The sequence below is a fragment of the Felis catus genome, chromosome D2 (genome assembly GCF_018350175.1).
Source record: "Felis catus isolate Fca126 chromosome D2, F.catus_Fca126_mat1.0, whole genome shotgun sequence".
Classification (NCBI taxonomy): domain Eukaryota; kingdom Metazoa; phylum Chordata; class Mammalia; order Carnivora; family Felidae; genus Felis; species Felis catus.
In genome coordinates this window covers 42596615-42608828 of record NC_058378.1, presented here as the reverse complement: position 1 = coordinate 42608828, position 12214 = coordinate 42596615, and the positions used below count along the sequence as shown (strand labels likewise).

The 12214-nt window shown below is 42.3% G+C and overlaps 1 protein-coding gene across 10 annotated transcripts in view; it reads left to right on the top strand.

Moving 5' to 3' along the window:
* LOC123381008 overlaps positions 1 to 12214 on the top strand; it is a 789636-nt gene that overhangs the window by 79953 nt on the left and 697469 nt on the right. For 2 of the 10 annotated variants that reach the window (XR_006587504.1, XR_006587493.1), the window contains exon 4: positions 3548 to 6414. The exons of the other annotated variants lie outside the window; for them this stretch is intronic. The gene's annotated coding sequence lies outside the window, so the exon portion shown is untranslated. The remainder of the gene's footprint in view (positions 1 to 3547; positions 6415 to 12214) is intronic. 10 annotated transcript variants of the gene reach the window in all.

Genomic DNA, 12214 nt, shown 5'->3' with positions numbered 1-12214 from the left:
GGATTGGAGAGGTGGAGGGGAGAATAGGTGAATTAGAAGATAAAATTATGGAAAAAGGAAGCTGAGAAAAAGAGAAAAAAAAATCCAAGAGTATGAGGGGAGAATTAGAGAACTAAGTGATGTAATCAAACAGAACAATATCCGTATAATAGGACTTTGAGAAGAAGAGAAAGGGGCTGAAGGTGTACTTGAACAAATCATAGCTGAGAATTTCCCTGATCTGGGGAAGGAAACAGGCATTGAAATCTAAGTGGCACAGAAAACTCCCTTCAGGTGTAACTTGGATCCATCTTCTGCAGGACATATGGCAAAATTAGAAAAATCCAAGGGTAAAGAGAATTCTGACAGCAGCTAGGGATAAACAAGCCCTAACATACAAAGGTCTAGCTACTACCCTTATGTGTCTACCTATCTACTGAAACCTGGCAGGCCAGAAAGGAATGGCAGGAAATCTTCAATGTGATCAACAGAAAAAAATATGCAGTTGAGAATCCTTTATCTAGCAAGTCTGTCATTCAGAATAGGAGAAAGGTTTTCCCAAACAAAAACTGAAGGAATTCATCACCCTACAAGAGATCCTAAGGGGGATCCACTTTGTTTGCTCATCTATGAAAAGCAACTCCTTACCCATTCGGGTTTTGCTGTGAGACGGAGACTGAATGCAGTCTTCAGGCTCCATATTTTAACATTTTTTTATTAGTTTTTTTTTTTCTCTTTTTTAGAGAGCAGAGGGGCAGAGAGATAGGGAGAGAGTGAATCCTAAGTAGCCTCTGCGATCACTGCACAGAGTCCAATGCGGGGCTCAAACTCACCGACCATGAGATCATGACCTGAAGCTGAAATCAAGAGTCAGACACTTAACCCACTGAGCCACCCAGGAGCCCCTTCAGGCTCTACTTCTAATTCTAGTTTTTTTGCTTTCCACCATGCATGTACGTACTTCTTCCTCTGAAGTCTTGACTCCCTCAAACTCCTCCTTGAGGATTAGAACCAACTTTTTTCAGACTCCTGTGTTAATATTGATATTTTGACCTCTTTCTGTGAATCACGAATGTTCTTAATGGCATCTAGAATAGTGAATCCTTTCCAGAAGGTTTTCAGTTTACTTTGTCTAAATCCATGGGAGGAATTCCACTCCTATGTGGAATTTAAGAACCAAAACAAGCAAAGGAAAAAAGACAAACCAAGAAACAGACTCTTAACTGTGAAGAATGAACAGGTGGTTACCAGAGGGGAGATGGGTGGGGTGATGGGTGAAATAGGTGATGGGGATTAAGAGTACACTTATCATGATGAGCACTGAGTAATGTATAAAATTGTTGAATCACTATATTGTGTATTTGAAACTAATGTTAACTATAGGTTAACTACACTGGAGTTTAAAAACTTAGTGATTCCTATGATGGGTTTAAAAATTTCTTGATGTTTATTAATTTTTGAGAGAGAGCTTGAGTGGGGGAGGGACAGAGAGAGGAACACAGAATTCGAAGCAGGCTCCAGGCTCTGAGCCTGATGTCTGGGGCTCGAACTCACAGACTGTGAGATCATGACCTGAGGTCAGATGCTCAACCGACTGAGCTATCCAGGCACCCCTGACGGATTTTTTTTTTTATTGTCTATGGCAGCTACAGCCTTAAAAATTAAGATTTGAAAGTAAAAATTACTCCTTAATCCATAAGCTGCAGAATGGATGTTCTGCAAGCGTGAAGAAATGGAAGTTTCAAGCAAGCATAAAAACCTTCATTTTGTTGTCCATCTCCAGCAGAGCTCTTGGGTGACCAGGTGCATGCCAATGAGCAGTAGTATTTTGAAAGCAATATTTTTATTTTTCCTGATCAGTAGGTCTCAACAGTAGACTTAAAATACTCAGTAAAGCCTGTTGTAAACAAATGTACTGTTACCCAGGCTTTGTTCTTCCATTTATGGAGTTGGGGAGAGTGAGTAGATTTAGCATGATTCTTAAGAGTCCTAGGCTTTTCAGAATGGCAAGGGAGCATTGGCCTCAACTTCAAGTCTCTAGCTACACTGGTACTTACCAAAAGCATCAGCCTGTCCTTTGAAGCCAGGCATGGACTTCTCATTAGCTCTGAAGGTCCTAGATGGCATCTTCCAATAGAAGGCTATTTACTCTGTATTGAAAATCTGTTGAGTGTGGCCATCTTTATTAATGATCTGTGCTAGATCCTCTGGAGAACTTGCTGCAGCTCCCACATCGGCTCTTGATCCTTCACCATGTGCTTTTATGTTCTGGAGATGGCCTCTTTCCTTAAACCTCACAAACCAACCTCTGCTAGCCTCCAATTTCCCTTCTGCAGCTTCTGCACCTCCCTCAGCCCTCCTAGAATTGAGGAGAGTTGGCGGCATCTTCTGGATTAGGCTTTGGATTAACGGAATGTGGCTTGTTTGATCTTCAGTCCAGACCAGTAAAACTTCCTCCATATCAGCAATAAGGCTGTTGAGGTTTCTCATCATTTCCATGTTCACTGGGGTAGCACTTCTAATTTCTTTCAGTCTATCTCTGCTTTCAGCAAATCTTGCCTTTTGATACGCTTTCCTCACCAAGCTTAATTAGGTCTTGTTTTTCCCCTTTAGAGTGAGAGATGTGTGACTCTTTCATTTGGACACTTAGAGGCCATTGTGGGGCTGTTAATTGGCCTAATTTCAATATTGTGTCTCAGGGAATAAGACTCGAGGAGAGGGAGAGAGATGGGGGAAGAGCTGGTTGGTAGAGCAGTCAGAACATAAGGTTTATCACTTAAGTTCATGGTCTAACGTGGGCATGGTTCATGGTGCCCCCAAACAATTAACAATAGTAACCTTGCTGGTCATAGATCACCACAACAAATATAATGGAAAAGTTTGGAATATTGTGGAATTCTCAAAATATAACACTGAGACATGAAATGGGCAAATGTTATAGGAGAAATAGTGCTGGCCTGACAGGGTAGTCACAAACCTTCAATCTGTTAACACAATATTTGCAAAGTGCAATACAGTGAACTGGGTGTTGTGCCTGTATCTATTTTTATCTCCAAGAATTCTATTTTGAGCTGGTGATCTCCCCTAGGTGCTGTAAAGGCCTCTGCCATGGCTTGGCTCCTTTACCACCCCAAACCTTTGATGGAGTCCTCCTCTATTACCCTTGAACCCAGAGGCTAGGATGATAGTCTAATATTTATCTGAAGTTTGGACTGAGGAGGTCCTCAGAGGTAGAGAATCTTTGCTAGCTAAGATCTCACCCAGTGGGCCATGGAAGGGATACCTATTGTTTGCATCTCAGCTGATTGTGTATGTGTGTTGTGGACCTCCTCATTCTAAGGTTACTCCTGTCTAAAGCCGGGGATATTTTGCTGTCTGATGTGACATGCTTTGAGTATGGGCAGAAGTTCACACTTGGGGCCTTGGATAGGAATTGCTCATTAAGGACTCACTGTTGTCAGATAAGTTGCTGCTTCTGTGGAAAGTAACAGAGGAAGGATACATTCAGGGCTGTTATTCTTACTACTTACTTCCTGACACCTACTTGAGCTTTTTTTTCTCTTGGTAGTCCAGGAGAGAAGACTGAATTGCAATGGCTGGAACCATGGATGAGAGAAGCACGCTCATCAGTAAATGTGCATGGAACACTCTCGGGTGGCAGTCCTGTGCTGCTGGGACTTCTAGGATAGGCAGCCTGGGCTGGCTTTCCCAGGTGTATTTTGCTGTCAAGGTTACTAACAAGTTACCTTAAACGTTCTCAGCCTCAGTTTCCTTATTTGTAAATGTGAAGATTAGTAACACCTACAGGCTTGTTGTGAAGATTACATGAAATCTCATGTTTACTGAGCCCTGCTACATTTCAGAAACCTGTATTAGCTCGATTGATTGCCCCAACATATCCTCCAAGGTTGATCTTCTCCCTCTTTTTCCAGTTGGGGGCTCAGAGATGTTGAGTAATTCATCTGAGCTCACACAGGGAGTATCATGGCAGGCAGTCTGACCCTAGGGCACATGATTTCACACTCCACTGCTTGTTACCAAACTTCTGGGCATTGTTAGTGTTCCACAAATGTTACTGTTCCCTTCTCCTGTTTGCAACATGTTTTTCTGAATACCAACTTTATTAGTGGGTTGGATAAAGATAGAAGAGGCAGGTTTCATAGGAGAATTTGTGTATCTTTTGGATATTAGTCAAATTAGGACAGGCTGAAGTGAGGGGCAGCACCTAATTGGATAAGCTAGGGATATTATGTCCTACTCTTAGATACTAAAAACCACTAGAGAGAGGCAGGAAGGAACTAATACTTACATAGATACCTACATATATATAAACTCATGTGTGTGTATATATGTATAAAATTCACATATATGTATAATTCACATTGATAAATGTGAATTAGCTGTATACCTAGGTTATGGTAACTGGGTTACAGAGGGACCCTGCAAGTCATGAGTTGACGGTCTATTGTCCTCAGCTCTACAAGGCTGTGAGAGCCCCATCCAGTTGACAGGCAGTTCACTATCCAGTTTCTCAAATGCTTGTACATTCACCAACAGTTTTTGTTTTTGAAAATCCAAAGTAATAAACTCAAAGATATCATCTGACGTGGATTTTGAAGTTTCCTTGCTCTGGCTGATTTGCTGGCAGATGAGATAATGCACATTAAAATGGCAGCCACAGCAGCACCAACAAGCTCCTGGCACGTCCCAAGCTCTTGAGTGAATGTTTTACATGCCTTACTTAATTCAGTGCTCACGACAACCTAATTGAGGTCCTTGTCCTCTTTTATAGATGAGGACATGGACTCAGAGGGATGATCTAATTTACCCAAGGGTCCTAAAAGGAATTAGAATTTAAAAGGCATCACATCCATAAAGGGGTGTTTCAGAAAGAACTGGCTGACTGAGGGCTGCCTTGAATGATCCACGGACTGGCTATTGGGATCCTGGAGAGGAGAAGGCTGGCTCCCCTGGGAACATAAGTGCCTGGTGTGGCCAAGGCCCTGGCAACTGCTTTACAAAGTGTTTGAGTGGATCTCCATGCATCTTGGCACATACCCTTGCTGTCTGAGATAGATTTTCTATCCCAAAGTGTGACAGTTTCCCCTAAGTGTTCCTGTCACTGGCTCAGTGATAAAAAGGGTGATTTCCATAGTTTTTCTGGCATGTAGAGAATGAGATAGTGTCACATGTAATGAAGCTCAGAAAGGCCATAATATCCTAAGCTTCTGCCTCATCATTCTTTCAGTTCATCTAAGCAAGTTCAGACCTGCTCCCATTTTGCATTTATCAGAACATAACGGGGAGGTGAAAATTCAGTTCTTGTAGTTTAGCACGTTGCCCTGAATCTTGCCAATAAAGCTTAAAGGACCCCAAGAATCATAGCATGCTGGGTCCTCTCCCCATTTAGCCATAAACCCTGAGCTACTTTTTTCTAATCAAATTGTAAAAAGTCTTTTTTTTTATTTTTTTTCTCTCGGCCCTGATGCACTTGTGCAATTCTTGGGGCTTATGCTTGAGGTAGAAGGAGAATTCAGGTTTGCCTGTCAAATCCCCCCTATTCTGGAGTCCCTGGGGTGCACTCTGCTGCTTACCATCTCCTGTAACCTTGGTATATTCCCCAGGTTTGGTCACCAACTTATTTTTTGATCTTGTGCAAAATTACCGTTGAAAGGTTAAGTTAACATTCTTGGGTATGTGTTTTGCCATAGGAAGATCAGGCAATTCATTCCTTCGACAGAGATGGTTCTTCACTTTCTGTGCATTGGGTGATTTGGGGCCAAACACCAGAGATAACGCTGGTGAGCAAGTTCACATGCAGCCCCTGCCTTCTCAGGGTGGGAATCTCCTAGACCAAAGGGTTTGGACTAGGCAGTCCCCAGTGCTTGCCAGGCCTCGAGGTGCATTAACTCCTTTCCACCCTGCAACGCGTGCATTATAATCTCCTTTTAAGAGCAGAGAGGGTCAGGTGCCGAGGTGGTAGGTTACTTTCCCAGCCTCCCACAGCAAATAAGCTCCAGAACTGGAACTGAGATTTGGTTCCAAAGCCCACTGGTTCTCCAGCCTCTCCTCTGCTAGCTTAAGGGGAAGGGAACTAATATTTACTGAATGCCTCTTAAGTCACAGTCAACACCCCTGAAAGAGGGATCGTGCCCTCCATTGTGTGAATGTGGGACCTCAGATTGAGAAATTCTCAGGGGTTTGCTCAGCCTCCCAGATAATGGAGGCAGGTTGAGAGGGCACTTGGGCCTGCTCTATTTCCAGAACTCGCCGCTGGGCCTCTGCTCCCTTTGTTCCCCGGATCTGTGAAAGAGTTCACCATACATCATACTCCAAGCTGCCTGCTTCTACCGTCTTCCTTGGTCTCAGCCATCCACCCCAGAAACCTGATATATTCTGATTTGGCTGACTGCCTCTCTTCCCAACCAGCACAAAGTAGGTGCCCAGTAAATACTGGTTAAATAAATACTAATGATTGTCCTCACAAGAGCAGGTCTTACCCCCCTGTTTTAAATGTTCTATATTTTATCCTGGAATGTGAAAGCATAAACTACAGTTAATGCTAATTACTCCTGAGCTGGCATGACCAAAAAAACCCTTCTTACAGGGTGTTTGAAAGATGCCCTAGTCATGTGAGTCCAGAACTTGTATTCATGCAAGGCTTTGTTTCTGGGATAAGTGGGGCCACCAATAGTGGGTTCTGGTTTGGATTAAGACACATATCAGGTAGATTTGCATTGATATGCAGCAAAGTGGGCCCAGGTGACCTTCCAGGAACCTGGCAGAGATTTTTTTTTTTTTTTTTTTTTTTTTTTTTTTTTTTTTTGCGTTTCCCCCAACCTCACACTGGCCCTGTGGGCAGTTGGATGGCTAGGGCGGGCAGCACCTAGGACTGGAATCACATCAAGCCTGAGTTCCATAGGACCTCACTTCCATAGGGCTTCAACCATGGGCTGTGGGGGTTGAGCTATGGCCATTGAAAGCAGTGCAGAAAGGGGCCCAGGTGTTGCGGGGGTCTGGTTGCTGTTGTCTACCAGGCAAAGTTGTCTGTCTACAGTAGCAATAATCTGCAGGTTATTTCTTGAAAGAGCAGCCCTCATCCTGTTTCACCCTCTACCATACTATCCTGCTGTGTGAACTCGCAAGTTTAAGAGGAAAAAAAGGCTTAGCACAGGAACAAGGCTCTATCTTAACAGCATTGGGCTGTGCTGTTAACATACAGACTCTGGAATCCTGGTTTCTCAGGACCTGAGGGTTTCCTGAACTCCACAGCAGTTAGCAGAGAGATCAAGCATTTGTTTCATATACGGGTGCCGTCCAGATTCTTACTGCCCACTGACAGCCCATTAAAGAAAGCTGTGCCTGCATTTATTAAAAGAGATAGAAGGAAAATTCCAGGTCTCTGTGCCTTAACATCCAGGTGGAGGAGCTAGCTCTTAGTTGAAGAAACTGAAAAGAGTCTAACAAGAAGCAGCAGGCTCAGTGGTTAGTTAGTGGAGGGCTAAGTGCATGTTGGAATGTTTTACTGAGCACCTGAATCCTCAATGATATGCAGAAGCCATAGTAATTCATTCTTAGTAGTAATTCATTCCTTTTGGCTATTTTAATCATCACAGCTTTATTATAAGGCAGGCGTTGCAAGCACCATTTTCCAGATCACTAACTGAAGCACAAAACCTAGAATAACTTGCCTTTGGAAACTATACAGCAGAGCCTGGACATAAATTCCAGTCTCTGTGATTCCCAGGTTCAGTGTTCACACCCTCATGAAGCCTTCATCAAGTATCCTCCATGTGCCAGGTTGTGACTTAGGTACAGGTTGTGTGGAGAGGGTAAGACCCCCATCTCTGGCCTTCAGGGGTTTCTGTCTAGTGAAGAACAGTCCATAAAGTTAGTGTTCCATCCTACAGGATGGTGAACACATCGATGTATGCACACAAAGCTCAGTGAGGAAGATGTGCCCAGCTCTGTGTGCAGGGTCGTGGCATAGGGAGCTGGCTCTTGAGAGATGCCCAGATGTCTGCTAAGTGGCCAAGCTCAGCTGTTGAAGGGCCCTTTAAGCTTTTAGACAAAATCTAAAAGCAGGGTTCTAGAAGGCATGAGACTAGACCTGAAGTTGGGGGTGCGGGGGAGGCATTCAGGAAAAGTGGAGAATAAGAATTAATAGTTCCTCAGTGTTTATTTCCCAGCTGCTGCTCTGTTTTTCCCATGGTGATGGCATGGCTTAGATGCTTGAACTGAACCTATTGGATGGGGACATCTTCCTGATCATGGATCTAGAAGCATGGAGAGATGAGTGACTGTTGAATTAGCTCACTCGGCTTCTAAGAGGGAGGGCCTTGATTGGCGCCCAAGTGGTCTGACTTCTAAGTTTGTGGAGGGGCAGAATAAATGGAATGGAGGCTGGCAGGGGTGTGGTACTGGGGCTTCACGCCTGTCCTCATTCTCAATCTTCACTCAGGATTTTCCAGTCTCCTATGCCAGGGGCTGTGAAACGGAAAAGCAAAGGGAAATAAATTAAAATCCAGTAGAGAAGAAAAGTCTTCCAAGAACAATGATAATGTGAGGAAAGCATCTGATGAGCAGCTTGGAGGTTGAAGGGGTGCCCCATTCCCTTTCATCATTTTTATTTCTCCCAATTCATTCACCTGCTCTTTTTGCAAATACCTTTAACTTCCCAGGGGTTTCCTTTCCCTCTGTGTCTCTCTGGTGTCTGACACTGTATCTCACTAGGAACCTTTGTTAACAAGTGACTCTCACATTCCTGAGAAATTGTTTTCATGTTGAAATCTAAGACTGTTTTCTTGACCCATGTTGCCCTATGTGAGGGCTGCAAGAATCAGGCCACCTTCACCTGTCCCTCCATTAGCCACTCAGACTGATCCTATTGGTCTGAATTTTCTCTAAGATGCTGGAGCTTCCTTCTCAGCATTGATTTGAAATGAACATCTATGGAGTCATGCCTGCTTCTTTCTCTCCTATGGCCTCTCCATCTAGCTTCTTCATGCTTCTCTGCCTCTACCTCTTTGTAGATGTCTACAAAGATGAGGTCTGCTGTCTCTTTGAATCCTTTAGCATTCTATCCTTTTTGCCTAGGAGGTTTTGCCTGTGTTCAATGACTACCTCTAAATATGTGTCCTCTAAATTTTATCTTGGTATGAACTTTTACTCTTAGCTCCAGACTTGTACATCCAACTGTTTTCTTTAGGCATTCTTTTCTTGGAAATTTCAAATACCTACCAGATGAGAATGATGAACCACCAATACTTAATCCAGTTTCAAAAACAGTTTCTGCCATGCTGTGGGTCTATCCCTGTTCCCTCCTTCTCCACCTCTTGGCTGTACACTTTAAAGCAAATATCAGACCTGTCATGCCCTCTCATCTGTAAATATGTCAGAATCCAACAGCCTTCTAATTATTTCCACTTAGTTTTCTCAAAAGTATGTCAAGCTTTAAGATCTTCTACCTTAGAATTGGCTGTCTTCTAATATTCTCCAGTTTAATGATTATCTCCAGCACCCATCCTAAGGGTTATTATTGATAAATGCCTTCTCTTCATTCTCTCTGTATATCGCTGAGCTCCCTTAACTCATATAACTTGGATTCTCCTGCTCTGTCACAACCCACTCCAAGCCACGGTTTCTTATCTTGACTAGGGCAATAGTCTTCTGAATAGCTTGCTCTTCCCTTACTCTGGTCCTCTTTCTTGTTACAGCCAAATCATGTTTTCTTTGTTCCTGAAACAAATATGTACCTAGTACTTACAGTGGCATAAGTGTTATAAGATACATGTCTAGTATTGGTGAGTGGGACAGATAAATTTCCTGTTAGTGTGTGTTCGTGGAGACAACATAATTTGAAGTGATATGAAGAAAATAAAGCTGAAGCTAGATAGTGACAGGGGTGCCCTCCTAGAGTGGTCAGTAAAGGGGTCTTTGATGAACTTAACCCTTGAGCAAAACCTGAATGCTGTAAAGGCATAAATCATATGTAAGTCCTGGGGTAGAACATTTCAACCAGGGTAAACTATACAACGAATAATAAATTTTCTTTATCGACTTGGTTTTTACCTTTTGAACATAGTAATAAATGTAGAAGGTATGCAATGAAAAGTATATTTTCCTGTTTCCAGTTTATTTTACATCATTCCAAAGATGTCCCAGCATAATCAAGCACATGTATGTATATATAACTTGATTATTTTTTTTGAAGTATGAGTGCACCCCCTTTTAAAAACATTTCCTATGGGATAATGCCTGCATTCCTGACAGGGATTTTGAGGCCTTTCTTCCTCTGGCTTCACCTTTGATCTTTGGGTCCTACCACAGACCCCCTTGCTCACTGTGACCTAGGCACGTGGGTCTTCCTCCAGTTCTTGGGCATTCTCCCTGCTGCCACAGAAACTTCATACGTGTTATTCTTTCTGTTTGGAATGCCCCTTCTCCCACCCCTGCTTTGTCTTAACCTAGTCTAGATGTAGAGTCCTTGATTTGTCCTTAATTACTTCCTTATCAGCCTCAACTCCCCCTCTCTTCCCCTCTCTTATCCACTCCAGTCCTAGTTAAATTTGCCTGGCTACAGTCACCATGGCTGCTTTTAGATTCTTCATATGCACCAACAACCTTGTATTGACTATTTTCTTTGCCTGAGATGCTCTTACTTATGATCTCCTCATGGCTGGCATCACTTAGACCTCAGCTGAACTGTCTCAAAGAGGCCTTTAATGGCCATCTAACCTAAAATGATCACTCACTTTATCTTCTCTCAATTTTAGTTCTCTGCTGATGTGTTTCTTAAAATTTTATTAAAATATAATTGACAAACAGTACCCTATTAGTTTTAAGTGGATATCTTAGTGATATATAGTATTTCTGTATAAAATGAAATGATCCTGACAATAAGTCTAGTTATCAGTTATTACAATAATATTGACTGTATTTCATGTGCTGTACATTACATCTCTATGACATATATTTAATTGTAAGTTTGTATCTCTTAGGTTCCTTCACCTACTTGCCTGTTCCTCAAACCCTTCTCACTCTGGTAACCAATAGTTTGTTTCCTATATGAATGATTTTTTTTTTTTTTTTTTTGGTGGTCAAAATTTTTTTTTTTTATATTCTGTATGTAAGTGAAATCCTGTGGGAGTTGTCTCTAATTTCACTTAGCATAATACTATCTAGGTCAATCCATGTTGCACATGGCAACATTTTATTCTCCCTTATGGCTGAGTAATAGTCCCGTGTATGTGTGTGTGCGCGTGTGTGTGGGAGGGGGGTGGGGGGCTGCTTTATTCATCTGTTGTTGGACACTTACGTTCCTTCCACATCTTGGCTCTTGTAAATAATGCAGTGAATCTAGGGATGCCCATCTCTCTTCAAATTGGTGTCTTTGGTGTTTTGGATCAATCCCCAGAAGTGGAATTGCTGGATCATAGGGTAGTTCTATTTTTAATTTTCTGAGGAAGCTCCATACTGTTTTCCACAGTGGCTGCACCAATTTACATTCCCACCAAGAGTGTGAGAGGGTTCCCTTGTCTTCACACCCTCACCAACACTTGTTATTTTTTCTTTTTGATAATAGCTAATCTGACAGGTGTGAGGTGATCTCATTGCAGTCTTGATTTGCATTTCCCTAATGAGTAATGATGTTAAGCATCTTTTCATGTGTCTGTTGGCCATCTGCATATGTTTGGAAAATGCTTATTCAGGTTCTCTTCCCGTTTTTTTAAATTGGGTTGTTTTTGATATTAAGTTGTGTGAGTTCTTTAGTTTTAGATATTAACCCCTTATAGTATGTATGATTTGCAAATATCTTCCATTCAGTAGAATGCTTTTTCGTTTTGTTGGTTTCTTTCACTGTGCAAAAGCTTTTTAGCTAGATGTAATGCCATTTTGTTTGTTTTAGCTTTGGTTGCCCTTGCCTGAGGAGACTGGTCCAGAAAATTATGGCTAAGACCAATGTCATGATATTTTTCTTGATTAACTGGTTTGATTGATCTCTCCCACTTGACCCCAAATATAAGCTCCAAGAGAGAAGAAAATGGTTTGTCTTCTTCATTCTGTGTTCCTAGTGCCTGGAGCACAAGGTAGGTGCCTAATGTCTCTTAAATGAATAAAGGCATTATAGATTTGCAAGCAGGGAAGTACAGGATAAAGATGGTGCTTAAGGAGGACTTACAGATCGATAAAATTCAGGGAGATAAAGGACAGCTTAGAGGTAGAAATGATAAAG